Source organism: Pinus tabuliformis, chromosome 7 (genome assembly GCF_031772625.1).
Source record: "Pinus tabuliformis cultivar Carrire ecotype Pingquan chromosome 7, CPIR1, whole genome shotgun sequence".
Lineage (NCBI taxonomy): Eukaryota > Viridiplantae > Streptophyta > Pinopsida > Pinales > Pinaceae > Pinus > Pinus tabuliformis.
The window spans coordinates 362211990-362230214 of NC_142293.1; positions in this window are offsets into that span (position 1 = coordinate 362211990).

The following is an 18225-nucleotide window of genomic DNA, read 5'->3' on the forward strand; positions in this document are numbered from 1 at the left end:
TAATGAGAAATAGAAATTAATCTTTCAATGAGTGCTTGTTTTACCCTATGAAATTCCCAACAAACAACATGATCCTGACTCATTTCTGGTTAAATTTGATCAATATGAGACTTAGTTCACTCATTGACCTTTATATTATCACTAATAACTAACTAATAACAAACCTGAGTGGCTTCTTTAAGTACAATTCTTGAGATTTCGGGCTTTTTCAGAATAAATTGTGACCTCCAAGCAAGGGTCTGTGGTCTTTGTTTTCCCCAACCATGAACATGCAAGTTTATTTTGAAAATAAATTTCATCAAGGTAAAAGGTGGCCGCAATTATGTAAGAATCCAGAGCAGAGGAATCTTGCAGAAGCAAAGGGAGTGGAGTATTCTTTGTTGGATTCTTGGGAAGCTTAATTTCACAAATGCAAGGGGCACATGTTGAGTGAATTCATGAACTTGTTGGTCTCAAAGCCAATGCACTAAGCAAAGGTAGAAGGATCCATTAAAAAAAATTGTTCTTGTATAACAAAATATTACCAAATTGTGTACTTTTATAAGAACGTGAAAATATATTCTTCTGGAAAGAAGGGAACTGAACACAGACAATAAAATTTGGATGACTGAGAAGCAATTTTACATAGTAATTACAAGCATCAATCCTCCTTTTAAATTGAGATCTTTATTAAGCATAAAACTGGAGAAAATAACTCAAAGAGAAAAAGAACTTCAATATATTACCCAAAGGCTAGTTTTTTTGTGATTTCAAGTACACTTATTTGCAGTAATTTGCTACTGACAAATTTGCAATCAATGACTTGAACATTACAAGGTTAGTATTTGAGCAAGTCAAGACAGAAACACTTAATGAGAAAATCTAATAATGCAACAAATAGTATGCATAGGCCAAAAGAAACTCAGACATCTGGGGTGTCAGTGATAAAAGAACTGGTGCAATATAATAACGCACTGTTAAGAGACCTTTTCAGTCCTCACATTTCACCCCAACCACAAGAAAACCACATGGACGAGTTGGTTCTCGTAATAATGCACTTGTATGAAACAAAAAATAGAGTTTCTCATATCAATGTTATTTTTTTAGGGAAAACAGAGTACTCAATATTTGGCGAAATGAAAGTAAAAAGAAATAAAAATGAACAACACCAAAGATAATGGGAGTTACATGGACTCTAGCGGCCTTTGAATTTCTCTTCATCTCCGCCCCTAAACTTGTCCTAACCAATAGCACCCAATGTACCTTGTTGCACCGCGAATCGATCCTCCAACCTCGTCTTCACAAAGCCTCGCACAGAAAAAAGGAAATGGCAGTCAGCCATATGACCTTGTTCATGAAGAAAACAAAGGAGTTTAAGTTAATTGCAATGGTGAGGCCAAGGAATTCCCACACCCCCATCGAGAGAGGGCTAAGATCAAGCCCCATTACGTTAGAGACAAAAATGGAGAACGATTAGCAGCCTTACAAAGTAAGGGCTGCACGAACACTCTAAGTTATCAGTAGTGAGAAATTATTGAATCATTGATTTCACAATAAACTATTTCACCGATGCAATAATCTATTAGAATTATTGTTCACCCATCCAACTAGATTTTACTATTTGAATCAGTTACACTGTTGATGCAAATGCAGATTTGAACATGGAAACCCCAACTAAATTTCTCTCATGATATACCAATAGTGTGTCCACTGACTTAGGTAGAGGGCAGTAATTTTTGATAGCATAGAACTCCTGAGTTCATGAGTTACAATTTCCCATAAAATGCAGATAATAAATTATAAGATGAAAAATAAACATCATGAAGTAAATGGCAGTACTAGCATTAAGGATCAGTTATTACAAGATAGGAAATCAAATATTCAAGAAATAAGATAACATTACAAGGTTGCTTCTCACCTTAGTTGGAAATTTTCCAGACATGTTATGAATGTAAACCCTGATAGGAAATCAAATATTCAAGAAATAAGATAACATTACAAAGTTGCTTCTCACTTCAGTTGGAGATACAATTCACTATTGCAAATAAGGTTTTCTCCATGCATAGCTATAGTAGCTGCCCATGCATTGATACTTGCATTCATAGTATAATCAAAAGCCATTGGTATTGTGCTATGAGTGGCATATCCTTGGAAATAAAAGAGAAGTATTCATAGCATATAGGATATCTACTTATTGCATACTAAGAAAGGAGCAGCGAATGCTCAAAAACAGAGTAATGAATTTCAGAATTTCAGAGAGACTTTTGTAAAAATTATGGGTAGAAGTAGGACAAAAATAGAACAATTTCTTTTAGATAATCAACAGAAATTATGGAACATTATGATAATCAAAAAATAGTGTACAAGAGTATTGTGCCATAAGTACATTTTCTTGGTAAATGAGTGGAAACTACAAGTTAAATAGTTGTATTAGAATAAGACCATAATATGAAGAAACATATTCATATGACTTTTCCATTTGTTGTTTACGTGAAGGCAGTCAATCACATTGAACAAGCTATTGGATTCCAATAGTTGCCATGTTGCTGGTTTTTGTGATCTGTGCAACAAATAATTAGTTAAAATAAATGATAACATTATGAATTGAACAGAGGACATATTTGAAAGAAAAGATGTTAAGGCATATGTTGATGTACCTTCCATTTGTCAGCTGACATGTAATAGTTCACTATCTTCATTCAGTGTGAACTTGTTTTGAATTTTGAGGTCACTTAACATGTATACAGTGGTAGCTTTCTGTTCCAGATATGCTTCATATGACATTGGATTTAAATCAGGAAGTAAGTCATGTAGTAAAGGCTGTTTGATAATGCAATGTGCAATGTTATTCGTAATAGATTCTATTACAACATTTATACAATGCTTGTAGACGAAAGGGCAATTATTATTGCATTGTGAACAATAGATTGTCCCATTGGTTATCAGTATGGATGAACTGATTGGAGAGTTACAAACAACAAAAACATGTTCAAAAGGAGTTGAATATGAATTTGCTACCATCAGGATACCTTCAACCTATTTATAAAATATTCAAATTTTAATGTACATTATTACATACGAAATACAAAGTTAGTAAAAAGATCATTATTGTTATACTTACAACATAAGTAGATGTAGTTAGTTTTGTGAGATTCTTTACTGCATCTGTGTTAAGTTCAGTTATGAATGTTGACTTTGTTGTTCTGAATATTTTTTCTTTTGCGTCTGTCCTTTTTGTTATATTCTTGAAAAGAATCAGGGGGAACTCTCCTTTTTGAAATTTTTGTTCCATTGAAATAAAACATTGTTCGTATGTCTCTAACGATTGCAACTGCAAGAGACAAATTACAATAATTATATAATGAAGTAATGCATGTTATCTATTAAAAATTACGAATAAGTAATATGCAAATACATACTATTGCATTGTCATTTTCAGAATCTCCATCTTTGATATGGAGTAGGTAATGCAATCCAACCCATTTGGCAAGTGTAACGGCTACAACAATTGTACCAATTGGGTACATTTCTTTTTTGTTTTCAAAATGCTTAATGGTTGTATCTGGAATGAAACAATATTCTTTGCAAACCTCAGGCACAGTTTCTATGATACTTGATTCATTGAGCGAAATTATTTTGTCACAGTCACCGCGATCATAAATAGTTTTAGGCAATATTCTAAAATTTGTAATTGATATGTTGTTGCCTTGCAAATTTTTTTGTTCATGTCGCTCAACTAAATGTGCAGGTATAGTTAATGTTATAGTGATCATTCCTTTAGCATCTATCAAATCAGCGCGTAATATTTGATGCGATTTCTTTACTTTATCAAGAAATGTGTTATACACAACCATTATGTCTCCAACAAATAACTGTCCAATTCTACGACTGTTCAAGTCTTCAATTGATACTTTAACCGGGAGTATCTGTTTTTGCCTATAAAAATTGCTTAGTTAGTAAAAATTTATACAATGCTATGTTTTTCTATAAACTGTAGAAGTATAAATAGATTACAATGTCACATTTCATATGCATACCTTTTTAATGTATCATTTCATAGATTTGTTGAATCAACTTTTGTTGTTTCTATTTCACTTGTACTAAAAAAGTAATTTCATATTTCAATATGATCTGGATATTATCGCATGTATTTTGCATAAGAAATGAATAAAAATTTTGTGATTTCTAACCTGTACATATATTGTTGCTGCATTGTCTGGGAGGACTTACTACTAGTGCTTTCTTCACTTCTCCAACATTTTCTAATTTATATACATTTAATTATACATATGTGAAAACAGAATGCATATATAGTAAACATTAATATTGTAAATACAAATTAGCATATTTGTATAGTTGTCATAGACATACCTTTTTAAAACAAGGGGTTGGCTTTCATTGTCTATTTGTCCTATGCTTGTTGCTATCTTGTTGCAATTACAGAATAGGAACATATTTTGAGTTTGATTTTCCAAATACAAAAACATATGCCATGTTTAAAAATTATTTGTATTTAATTAGTTATACAAAATCTTCTTGTACATATATTGTTGCTGCGTTGTCTGGAAGGATTGACTAGTGGTGCTTTCTTCACTTATCCAAAATTTTCTAGTTTATATATATTTAATTATACATATCTTAAAACATAATGCATATATAGTAATCATTAATATTGTAAATACAAATTAGCATATTTGTATAGTTGTCATAGACATACCTTTTTAAAACAAGTGGTTGGCTTGCATTTTCTATTTGGGTTATGCTCTCTATCTCTTCAGTCGTTTCTATTCTATTGCAATTACAAAACAGAAACATATTTTAAGTTTGATTTTCCAAATACGAAAACATATGTCATGTTTAAAAATTATTTGTAGCTAATTAGTTATACAAAATATTTTAACTGCATCAATGTAAGTAATTTGTGACAAGTAAAATTGAAATAAAAGAAATGATGGAGATACTTATGGGCATACTCTTTGGTAGGTTCTTGCTCAGCCTGTTCTTTGGTGTCGCTAAACAAATTTTGTTCTTCTTGATGTGTTTTCTCTTTTCATTTTTCAAGATTTATTCCATGCTATAGAATAGTAGGATATATTTAGTTCAATTTAAAAAAAAATATAAAAGTAAAAAGTGAACAAGAATATAAAAACCATATAAAAGAAAAAGCAAGAAGAATATACTTTCTTGCTTCATGTTCCATGTTCTTGTTCTTTTTTCTCATTCGTTTTGTCTAATTGAAAAGGGTTTTACTGGTATACTCTGAATTCAAGAATATATGAAGTCATATGTGTAAATTTACAATAGGGTTCTTGTTTTGCTTAAATGAAAAGGGTTTCATTGGCACAATTTGCATTCAATAATATATGAGGTCATATATGTAAATGTACAATAGGATGCATAATATATATGGTCTTATTATTTGGTTTATTACAAAGAGAATATGCTAATATGCTTTAGTAAAATAGAAATGGCAAAAACAATGACATATTTCAAAAGTATCAAAATTTGCAATTTTGTAAAGTGTTTCATGTGTATATCATAGCTGAAGGACAGGAGATATTGTATCTTGATCGACCAATATGTATCTAATATGAAAATTTTATATTTTATATTAGTTAGATTTGCCCAAACATGGTCAATGAATGATTTATGCATGTTATTAGTTTTGTTAATAAGAAAATGAAGATTGTAGTTTTTCATGTAACTTTCTAGCTCTTTTGTTTTTTGATTGCAATGTACCATATCAATATTGAAGTCCCCCAATATAATTATGATATTGTTTAGATCTAAGTGGCATAAAGCTTTTGCAATGACATTCAAAATATTGTTCAAATTTGCATGTTGTGATGCATATATATTGAGTACTGCAATTTGTGATCCGTGAACTTTTATTTTTGCCAACAATGCTTCTACAAGTTGCTCTTCAAAATGGATATGTTGAAGGATAATGATATGTTTTTTTTATCAGTATCATTAGTCCATGCTTAATGCAACTTGAGATGCAATTGAAATTTTTGAAGTACTCATTTTGCATACACAATGACATATATGTTTCTTGTAAGCATAAGATATTAGATTGCATTGTGTCATAATCATTGCATATGTCATTAAGATGTGCATGAAGATTACGAGTGTTCAATGAAAGAATAGAGATGGATCACAATGATTGTATTGATGAATAGTCATATTCTAATTGCCATTTTGCACTGCTTTGCAAACGTTGAATTTCACCATTTACTTTCTGCTTAACCTTAAAATTATTGCTTCTAAGAGCATTAAGCAAATACAATGATTCTATGTTTCTGACACGTGATAGTGTTGTGTATACTAAGCCATGCACTTGTACTCCAGTAGGGTCGAATACAAGCCTATCCAAGGTTAAGCCCGATTATCTATGTATTGTGCGTGGACATGCGAGTTGAATTGGGAATTGTTTCTGTATCTTCAAATGAGCCATCTTTGGTGTGATAAGCATTGCTTTTGATATTCGCAATATTGGTGTCCAATTACGTGCTATGTCTGAAGTATACAAATAAGCCAGTTTTCTAGATTGTCGATGACCAATATTAGGGTCATGGAACTTAATCCATAGAACATCGACCTTTCTATATGGGTATATGATTTAACTATTCCATCTGCACCATTTACTAGCCCATCTGGTGAATCATAATCGCAAGCATACATTCCAACTAACATGTTCAACTTTATCACAAGTTGTGAAGGAAAATTAGCTGTATGTTGATGTCTTGGAAAATTGCTGTTATTCTCCTCATTTTCATCAATTGCATTAATTAAAATTTCATTTCCAGGCATGAGCATTAACATTGTCTTGTTATGCATTACAACATCCTTGTTTTGTAAAATAAATAGGGAAATGTTGGGTCATTTGGTACAGGGCACATATAAGTTGTATTAATATATGTTAGATCATCAGATGTTTGACAATTTGTTCGCATTCTATTTAAAATTGATATGAATCTCTCATCTGTTTGTCGCATAGTCATATGCAATTGGAAGCATTTGACTTTATTCTTCCAGAAATCATGTGTTATTGTTTGATTTTTGATTCTTGGTTGTTCAAAAATAAGAGAGTTTTCAATAGGTTGCGCTTGATAGAAATCACCACAAAATATGATGTCAATGTTTCCAAAGTATTTGGTTTGGACATGTTTTATGTTTTTGAGTCTATTGTCAATAGAATATAAGAATCGACTATTGATCATAGAGGCCTCATCTATGAAAGCTAGTTTCAATTTTTGATATAGCTTTGATAAGTTGTCTAATACTTCTTTTCTAAGTGGCAAAAATTGAGACTTGTTGAAAGGCATTAGTAATGCAGAATGGATTGTTCTTCCACCTGCATTATATGCAACTTTTCTTGTATTTGCTAATATTAGACCCTTTGGTTTCATAGGATCAGTTGTGTTCTGTGAATCATAAATTCGTATAAACATTTGGAAAATTGCTTTTATTGTCAATGTTTTGCCTACCCCTGCTCCACCTGTAATAAATAGGTAAATTGTTTCATCGAGGTTTCTTTTTTTTTATTCCAACGTCTTTTACAATTGCTTGTTGCTCTTTGTTCAACATTCTTCTGTGTTTGTAATACTCATTGTTCTCCATTAAAAATGGATGAGCAGTTATTTGAAATCCAAGATCGATTTTTTTCTTCATCTCAAATTGTTTTGGAAATTGCAAGTCTGATTGCAAATCATATTCCTCATAATGGATCTGTTTTCTTGGTTTCACATATTTATTTGATTGGTATTCAAAGAACTAATTTGTTCATTTGTTGCAGTCTCTAAATCACCCCATGTTGGATTGATGTTATATGTAAATTTAGCTTCATTAGTATGAACTGTTTGTTCATGTAATGTATATGCAGATAGCCATGTAAGCAACTCTTGTTTCAATGTATTTTCATAATTTTCAAATGGCATATATAATAATAATTTCTTTCTACAAAAGTTTTCAACATCATTGTATTTGTTATATTTGACAAATTGGATAACATTTGGTTTTTTCCTTTTGGATATGTGTGTGCCATATTTCTTGTAATTTGATACAAATTCTGCAAGGTAGATTTTGCTAATGGAACTTGGGTGTCCAATGTAGTAGTCAATAATGGAGTGGCACATCACATCCTCTGAATCATCAGGTTCTTGTTTCAAGAGAATAGGTGGTTTAAGCATAAATGTGTGGTCATCAACTGGAGATGTGTTTATGAATATAAATTCTCTTGAACTACAACGCAATGGAAATGAAAGTGCTATATGCACTGCTTGTCGAGCTGACATTTGTTGGAGATTAAGTAATGTATTTCCGAGTTTACGAATCATTTGCATAGCATCAATTTCATTTTTCTCATGCTCTTTGCATATTCTTCTAAATGCATTTGTCATAGACTTGTCAATTTTGGTCATATATGAACTACAATATGATGTTGCAGCATATGCATTTAGCACAAATCATGCATCTGTATTTGCATTCCATAGAGTAGGCATAACCTTTGCAAAGCTGTTAATCCAAATGTGAGAAGGTTTTCGTTTCAGGAAAATTGTTGGTTGCTTTATTCTACATTGTAATAGTTGTATGTACTCACTTTCTATTAGTCCTATTTCTACCAAGAAATTGTCATGGGTTATTGAATCATTGTAGTTTGTTTGCTCCAAAAATGCCAAAAGTGATATTGATTTCTCTGTGAGTTTTTTATTCAGTACACTGGTTGGTTTAATGATCATTGTTGATTTCATTGGTGGCATGGGGAAATTGTATCTACAGTTTGAATTTTTTCGCTTCTTACAGCTTCTTGTATGGTGATGTTTATGCAATTTAGCAACATCTGGCTCCAAATGATTTGTATCACAAGTTATGTAATTGTCAAGAAACTTCTCAATTTCTGAATTGCTTTGTTTTCCATATATTGGAGCATTTTCTATCCATAATAGTCCATGTTCATGTTCGGTTCCTCTATTTTGAAATTCTGTTATGAAATAGTAATCAGATATTTTTCTAAAGAATGTAGTATCATGACATATCATTCGCTTTACAACACTAATTCTATGTCTATAGTATTGGCTACATGTGACTGGATATTTTCTTATAAGGTAATCAATGTCATCATCTTCTAATGTATCAGTATCATTTTTACTTGCTTTATTTCTAAACAATGTGACCAATGTATCTAGTAATGGTTTCCACCGATGTTTTGCACTTGCAAATGTCACAAAGAAATTTGGAGGTCCCAATTGTCGTATCACTGCAAATATGTTTTTCTTAATTTGTTCCAAATGATTAGGACATATGCGAATGTTTATGAAATCTATGTATCCAATATCATATTTCAATAATTTTTCCAAATTTGCTCGATACTTGACATCTCTTGCTAATATTTTTCTCCCTCTTAGTTGTCCTTTTCTTATTCATACCCATATGCAGGAAAGCACTTTATCAATAATTATTCGCATTGTCTTGAAAAAAAAATTTGTTGTATGATATGAGAAGTCACCACTTGCTTGTAACAATTCCCATTGTACAATTTTTTGGTCGCTAAACCTATTGTGATGTCATCATCACGGGCATCACCATAGAGTAATGTTGGAAAGTTCATTTCTTCTGCATATTTGTCCTTGAAAATCCCCAGTGGTCATTGTCCTTCAGTAGGTGCAAGTTCAATAATCTTGTCTTGCAAATTGTAGATGCATTGTGACTCTATTAATCCATGTACCAATTTTTTAGTAGGTGTTTCATTATTTGCATCACTGTTTGTATCACTTTCATTGTCACTGTTTGCATTTTGTACGATGTATTCATTATTTTCTTGTAAAACATGGGTCCAATTCTCATTTATACAAATGTTTTCAACCTTATATAGACTTATAGAACATAGTTCGTTCAATGCTTTCATGACAATAATTGGACGTACTTTACTTGTTTGGTATGCATTTTTGTATTGCAATCATCTTTTCAATGCAACTGCAATTGTCATTGTATCACTTAGATATTGTGGCAATGCCTTTTGCACAACGTCCATATGAACTGGTACATTGATAATTGATCCTATTAGGCCAATCCGTGATCGCTTATATCCCCATTGTTTGATTTGTGCAAATGCAATTCTTAGTGACACAAGTCTTTCTTCTAAATCTGAAAGTGTATTTACAGTTGGTAATGGAATTTTACATCTTATTTGTTCAGGTGTTGCAAATTTTGGAAGCTTTCCATTTTGAAGTGCTTTTTTGCAAGCAACACATATGTTTTCATTGTTGAAGGTCCTATTTTTCAATGTCAAATTCATATGCTTTTCTTGCAATTCTCTAGTGAAGCATGTGATATTTTTTGCAAAATGAAATTTGGTACAAATTGCACATGTATTCCTAGGTGTGTCTTGGACTTTGTTTCATATAAATGTATTTTGCATCTTTCTTGCTTGGATGGATTTGTTTCCTTATTGTAGTTTTCTTATTGTTTCCAATGTTGCGCAATATTTGTTTTAATCCAAGAAATGTCATTCTTGTCTTCTTATTAGAAGATGTTTTTTTATATGCAATTTGCATAGTTCCATCATGGGCATGTCTGGTTGTTTTGAAATCATTATTGGATATTCCATTGCATCTACTTCTTGTATACATAAATTGTTTTATTTTGTGATAACTAAGCCTTGGACACTTAGTCAGAGTCATTTGTTGTGAATCATATGCTATCTCAGATTCAATGTTGTTGTTCAAATGTATCTGGGAAAGAGAATTTTTTTGCTTCTAATAGATGCTTATTTGGCAATATGTTATCATTGTTGCATATGTCATTGCATTTGCCTCTTGTACATATGAATTTCTTCTTTTGGTGATAAGAAAGCTTATGACACTTGGTCAATTGTTGTAAACGAGATGCTATTTCAAATTCAATGTTGTTATTGAGATGTATGCGAGAAGTAGATTGTTGATTTTCTAGTACATGCTTATGGCAAAAGATGTTATCATTGTTATGTACATCACTGCATTTGATTTTTGTACATATGAATTTCTTCATTTTGTGATAATTGAGCCTACGACGCTTAGCTGGTCGCATTTGTTCTAAATGAGATGCTATCTCAAATTCAATATTATTGTTAAAATGTGTTAGCCTCCTATTGCAATAAGTTTCATATTTCATGATTGACTGTTTTACATGCCAAATATGTCATCTTGTCATGCTGCAAGGTTCCATATTTTCAAGAAGTTCCATTTTGAAGAATCAGACCATTTTTGAAGAGTTTTACAGTTAAGGGAAAGCCAAACAGCTTAATCTTGTCTTCCCTAGGTTTAAATTGCTTGTTTTAGAAGATAGAAGATGAATATCTGTCCAAACAGCTTAAGCTTGGCAGATGAGTAGCTAGGTAGAGAAAAGGAGCCCAACTACTTAATCTGGGCCCTTGGAAGAGATAAGGGTACATTTAGATAGGAGGGCAGTCAAAAGAAAAGAAGATAATCAGAGTCTACAAGTCCAAGCGCACCCATGCAAAAAGAAGAAAAAATGCTAGGTAAGTAGGCTGGGTAAGTAGATTTTGTGGTTGTAGAAGTCAAGCTATGTGATCCATTTCATGTTTTCAAGTGTTATATCTATTCAGATCACAATTATGAGGTAGTTTTTCATTTGGAGAAGCTCAAGCGAGGCATGTCTAACTCCCCCTTCTTCTTATTCCCCAAATCATTCACTAACCTCCCCAAAGAGGTCAAGATCTGCTTATCTCTTAAGTTTCATCATTTGTCGTATCATTGGCCTAAGTAAAGGTTTGCTTTGCTTAGGAGTACTCATATTTCTTCTGTAAGTCATTTTTCCCTTTAAGTGGCCTAAGATCTCTAAACTTAGCGCTTTCTTGTCATTTTCATATTAACTTCTAACATTATTATGTAAATCCCTATCTATTTCCCCTTCCCCTTACTAAAAAGCACTAAATAGCTCCCCTATGTACATATCCCCTCCCTCTGGTTGAAAGATAACCTTGACTATGCTTGGGAATTGCTAAGTTTGCCTGAAACTTAGCCAGAACCTTCGGTTGCCTCTCAAACCATCTTCTAAATGCATTAGGACTCACTCCTATGAATAAAATTCCCCTCCAAATGTATAAAATCCATCTTTGGCCATGTTTTACCTTTCCCAAGGCATAAACCCCTTTTTTGGCCATAAACCCTTCTCGAAGCACATAAAATCCCTCTCAAGTGCCTTTGAACTCCTCCAAAGCGTGGAATTCCTCTTTTAGGTTATCAGACCCCTTCCGAGGCCTCAAAAACCCATACAACCCACAAACCCAAAGTTTTGACCCCCCCGCAGCATTGCATAAATATTCAAATATTCGAGCGGGCCACTGCACATAAACCTGCCGTCGGCTCCGCGCTTCGTCAGCCCTCCGATCCGCCCGCCCAGATCCGACGGCTCTCGGAGATTTTGGAGCTGCCCCATCACTCGACAATTAGTGTCCGATAGCATGGCGGTTTTGTCGTTGTACAGAAGGACGCGTGTCCGCCTCTTATTGTATCAGAGCTCCTTTGACAATTACCATTCTCGTACAGAAGGCGGTCTGATGAAACCAAAACCACCTTCTGTCTCTCCGCCCTTGACGTCAGTGCCACGTCAGCGCTACGTCACCTCTGCGTTGAGCCCCCACTGCTATGTGTCACTGCCACTGCATCTTCCTCCGTCCCTACCCCGCCACCGTGTCCTGTTCCACGTCACCCTGTTGTACTGGGACCCACCGCTAACGTCATGCTGACGTCATCACCGAAAAAGGTGCGAAGGGCGAAAATCGCAGCGAAGGATGCCCGGAATGAAAAACTGAGGCAGTTTTCGATGCGCGATTAGTGCTTATTGATCAAAATGGAGGGCTTCTCATGGCTCGGCTACCTGCAAAACCCTAAAATTCGCAGGAGGTAATAGAATTTCTTCATGAATGTTCATATTCAGTCGGCCAACGTCAATAGCACTCTAAGAGGCCACGAAAAATATTTGCAGCAGTTATTTTTTCCTTGAAAGGGCAGAAAAGGGGCGACTTGACAGTTTCAAAAGTATAAGAGGAAAGATAAAGCCCAGATTAAATTAAAGAGTATCAGTGAAGTGGAAAAGAGTATCAGATCGGTAATATCAAAGCAGGTGAACATTAAAGGCCCCCAAGCAAAGTCAAAGAAAGCGGTGAAGCCATTTAAGGCTCTCAGATCACAGTTAATGCACATCAAAGTCACTCAAGAGCAGGGGATCAAAGCCCAAAGCACAATTATGGCTAAATGAATAGGACAGAGCCATAAGGACAGATATTAACTCATTTTGATACAGTTGCCTCCAGGACAGCTCAAATAAATATCTTCTTGCATTAATTTCATGACAAGGTTAGGTTAAAGAACTCATTTCCCTCAAACATGTTTAAGGTCTGCTGTAATAGATATTTTTAGATATTTTCTCTATATAAACCACCTTAATTCATTGTTTAAAGGGTTGGTTGGTTGATAATCCTCGTTCTGGACTTGCGCTGTATTTTTTGAGAAGCTCTGTAATCAAAGACTGCTGGAATGCTTTGGATGAAGGACTGTATGTTGTGTTATTTAATGGCCAAAGAGTGAGTGTGGAATTCCTGTGCTACTACATGGCTCAATAAGTGTTTTCCTATCTCTGTTTATAGTTTACATATGTTTATGCACCATTGTGTTACCATCTAAACAGCAAGAAAAAAGAATAGCTTAGGTTTTGCTTGATTGCACCCTATGCTCAGTTCTTGTTATTTCTATATGTTTTCTTCAGAAATGGTTATGAATATGCATACTTAAATGATCATGTTTACCCTGTTTCTTTCACATATGACTGTTATTTAGGAATTCTTGATTGCTCCTAGAGAAACTATCATTCACCTTCCCTCTCTGTTAGCTAATGAAAGATTCTTAGTTGCCTTTCATCTATGACCTTCATTCCATCTTTATTCCAGCCTGATATTGTTTTATGTGTAGCTATCCTGCTTTGTATTCCTCTTGTGACCAGGAAAACGCAACAGCAAGCCCTAATCCATGACTCCATGCCCAATGGTTTGAACTTCTCACTCTATGCATCCCAACTCTGCTTGAAAAACATCATCCTTCCCACCAAAATCAAAACAAAACCCATGTACACCCAAAACAAAGTTAAATCATAAAGACAGAGCCCTCTCTGATGGTAGGTAGGCTAGGACCTGCAGCCCAAAGATTGGTTTGTGGTTACCTCGGCCGTATCCCTTAACGAGCCAAGGGACAACCTGAGTGATAACAAAATGTACTTGAGATATACATTGTTGTTTTTCTAGTATATGCTTATGACGCAATTGATTACAATCCTCTTTTGCTTCCATGTACACTTATTGATAATTGCGATCATATTGTTTTTGTATCATTGCGTGGTAGTGAATATGTAACATATCTATTTTGAATGACATGATTTTAACAAGACAATTGCATCTCGAATGAGCAGAACTGTAACTAACAAACTTATTAGCAACAGAGGACCATAGTTGGATGTTCACTTTGAATATGACAGATATCCATTGCAAATAGAATGGTCCACCCTCTACCTGCCCTTTCTCATATGGCATTGCCATATTTATGAGATATTGTTGCTAGTTGTTATTCATTGCATAGTGTATCACATCAACTATTAGGTATTGTTCTAAACAATGCAATTCTTCTTAATTCTTATGCACAAGTGCATTGCAAAATATTGGACAATGTAAAGTCACAAACACTGTGCATCGAATTATGTTGCTACTAAATAGCAAATTGCATTAAAAAAACTGTCACCGCAATTAGATGTCATTTGTTTTGCCATCGTTAATGCATTTAAAAGCATATTATGTGCAATATGCATCCAATGGCTTTGAATATCTTTGCAAATATATGACAGGTAGATATTAGATTGTTTAGAAATGCATATTGGGAAATTTTGGTAAAGCAATGGTTCATAATGACCATTAACAAGATTTGCATCATGGAAGAGGATGCAATATGGAATTATATTTTCATGTTGATTAAAAAGCAAATATCTTGTTTTCCTTGTTAATGACCAAACTCCAATTGATATATTTAGCCATTTAGCTAACCAACGCATGCAAAAGGTATTCCCCCATAGCCCTTGTTCAGGCTCCTTTATATTTGTAGATGCAGAACAACGCATTTTATGAAGATATGTACCAATATCATTAATTCCATATAACTCGTATAGGAAGTCAGATGCTAGTTCATATTCATATGAATCTATTGCTTCAACATCATTATTGTTTAAGAAAAAAAGATAACATTCTATTAACCCATTTCGTAGTTGGTTTGAAGTATAACGAACATGTAGAAGCACTTCGAATGAGTCAAATAGACAATCCCCTACAGTATATGAAAATGTGTCTAGTCTAAAGAGACCATTTCTCTTTAATACACAATCAATGTTGTTAGGCACAATGCATTGTAATCTGAATTTGTAACTGTCAACATCTATTATTTCTTCCATCATTTCGAATTTCTTACCAGATTTTCCTTGTGCAATTGTCTTCGCAGAAACTCAATTACTTTAGAAATTTTTTCTATTGCTCTTTTCTACAAATTTGCAAAAAATGTTGATGAGATGAGCAAAAACTGAAGATCATTGTTTCCAAAAAAATAGATATATTAAAATAATAGGCTCTAGTAACAAGTCATTTTTAGAAATGGCAAAGGAATTGAAAATGAAAAAATCTCTTTGGAAAGCAATATAACTTAATAAATAAAGCAGTGGAAAGACATAATGAAAATGACAAGTAGTGATATCTGTATAAAAAATGAATGCATTAAAAATGCTTAGAAAAACTGGAAGAAGGGAAAAACAAATTGTTAACATATTTATGTGACCTTGAAAATGATAGGGTTGCTTAAGAATGCTCTGCCTCACTCCACAATAATCAAAGAGGTCAATCAATACCCTAATGAAGATACAGAAGAGGATACAACAATGGATATTTCTGTTGTAAACTCTATTTCAGAACAATGAATTCTTACATCATCTGAACTCAGCATGTTAGACTGGGATGGAAGAGTTGCAACCAAGTCCCTTATCAAGCCTCAGTTAGTGGATTGGTAGAATCACCACAACTTTCATGTTAGTATTGACGACCCTTAATTTCAAATGATATTTAGTTTGCCAATAAAATTGTTTGATGGACTTTGTCATCTTTTGTATTATTGTGGAAAGTCCACAGTGGTCAAAGTGATCAACGAATCTTGAGCTTGCATACAATGAGTCATCCATTGATTGGTATAACCATTGGCAGAATTACAGTATGCAACAAAGGTTATTGTCAAATTACAACTACATTTACTGAGAAAGCCATGTTTGCTTTGTCAACATACATAATATCTAGATATCTAACCACTTCAAATGCCAAATCCTTATCATACACAATATTTAAAGATATAACAACTTCAAATGCCAAATCCCATAACACAGATCACTTATTTCTAAGCACAAGAAAAGGTAAAAATGTAGCAGATATTCACAGGGAAATAAACATTAAATGATCAACTTACATTAAAGTCAATAAAAATAATGCTAATTGTTATAGGTATCTATAACTTTTTAAATATGATATTAATTAACAAATCTCTATAGCTAGCATTTCTAGTGGGTTAACTTAAATGTAATTTGATGGTTTTTCAAGCTTTAACGGAAGAAGGGGGCTGCAATTAGTTGTTTCCTCAAAACTACTTCTTACATGGCAATAGAATGTTAATTGCACACCTCCCTCATAAACAATAATGCTCCTAGATTTTTGAATTCCGAGACCAGTGATGTATGGTCTGCTTTTAATATAACTCCCTACACAAGAAGCTTAACAAGGATATTTTCAACTTGAAAAAGAGATCTGAAGATTCTTTGATTGTATCTATCTACTACTCTAGATTTAAATACTAAAGATTGGAAAACAAATACCATACGTTAAATTATATTTTTGTGAGTCCATGTGTAAGATCGTTCTCCGAGATTAGCAAACGGATTGTGAGTAGTTAGTCATGAGTAGTTTTTGAAAGGGAGACTCTAAATTCACATTTCTTTAATTTCCTGAATTTCCTTAATCTCTTATCACACAACCTAGTAGGACTCTAAATTCACATTTCCTTAATTCCCTAAATTTCTTTAATTTCCTATCATGCAACCTAATAAAATTTGAAGGTTACAACCTTTGAGTCCATGTGTAACCTTTTTCTCCAAGAATAGCAAATGAATTGTGAGTATTCAGCCATGAGTAACTTTACGTTTTACACATTTATATTATTTCTTTTAAACTCATAATTCAATACTCCCATATAATGGTGATGACAACTTATCAGACTGTCAGTAAACATAGTTGCAGCCTACATGATTCATTTCATGAACCCTTTGACATTCAAAGTTGAGGGTTTGCAGGATATGGCAGCCCACCCATTTCACCACCCTTTGTAGGTGAAAAAAAAATAGTAGACTAATTAAACCATCCAACAGCAATATTTACACAATTTGTGTATAAATATAGTAACATGTCTTAATTTTCCTTCCCAGAAACAAATGTTTAACCAGAAATATCATTGTTAATATTTAAGTTGGAAAAGACTAATATTACATTGGGTAGATGGTGAATCTTCTAATGTTATAGAGGCTGTGTAGATTCATCGTTGTGAACTAAAATGTAAGAAACTGGAGAAGACTAATATTACATTGGGTAGATAGTGAATCTTCTAATGTTATAGAGGTTGTGTAGATTCATCATTGTGAATCTTCTAATCCTGAACTTTGAATGTCAGAGGGTTCATGAAATGAACCATGCAAGCTGCAACTATGTTGACTGACATTCTGATAAGTTTTCATCATCATTTTCACGAGCAAACATGGGAAGAAACAAAGCTTCCCTCTAGGTTCAGGGTATTGATCATGTTCAATGTAGCACTGTGGAGGGCTTATTGATTGCCCCTTGGAAATGCCTATTAGGTTGGAAGTTGTGTTCCACTCCTTTCGTGGTTGTTCTCTTTCTAGTTCTTGCCCTGACCACCATTGGATCCCAACAACATTGCCAAGGTTCTAGTTTCAGTTGCCTTCCACATTATGAGGAGGATACAAAGCCTTCATAGCCTATCCAAAATATTATTCCTCAAACTTTAGAGCCATCAACACTAGAGGAAGAAGACAATTCCTTGGTAATGCACAACGGGCTCCACTAACGATTGGATGTGCCTTTCTACCAACCTCGCCATCACTTTC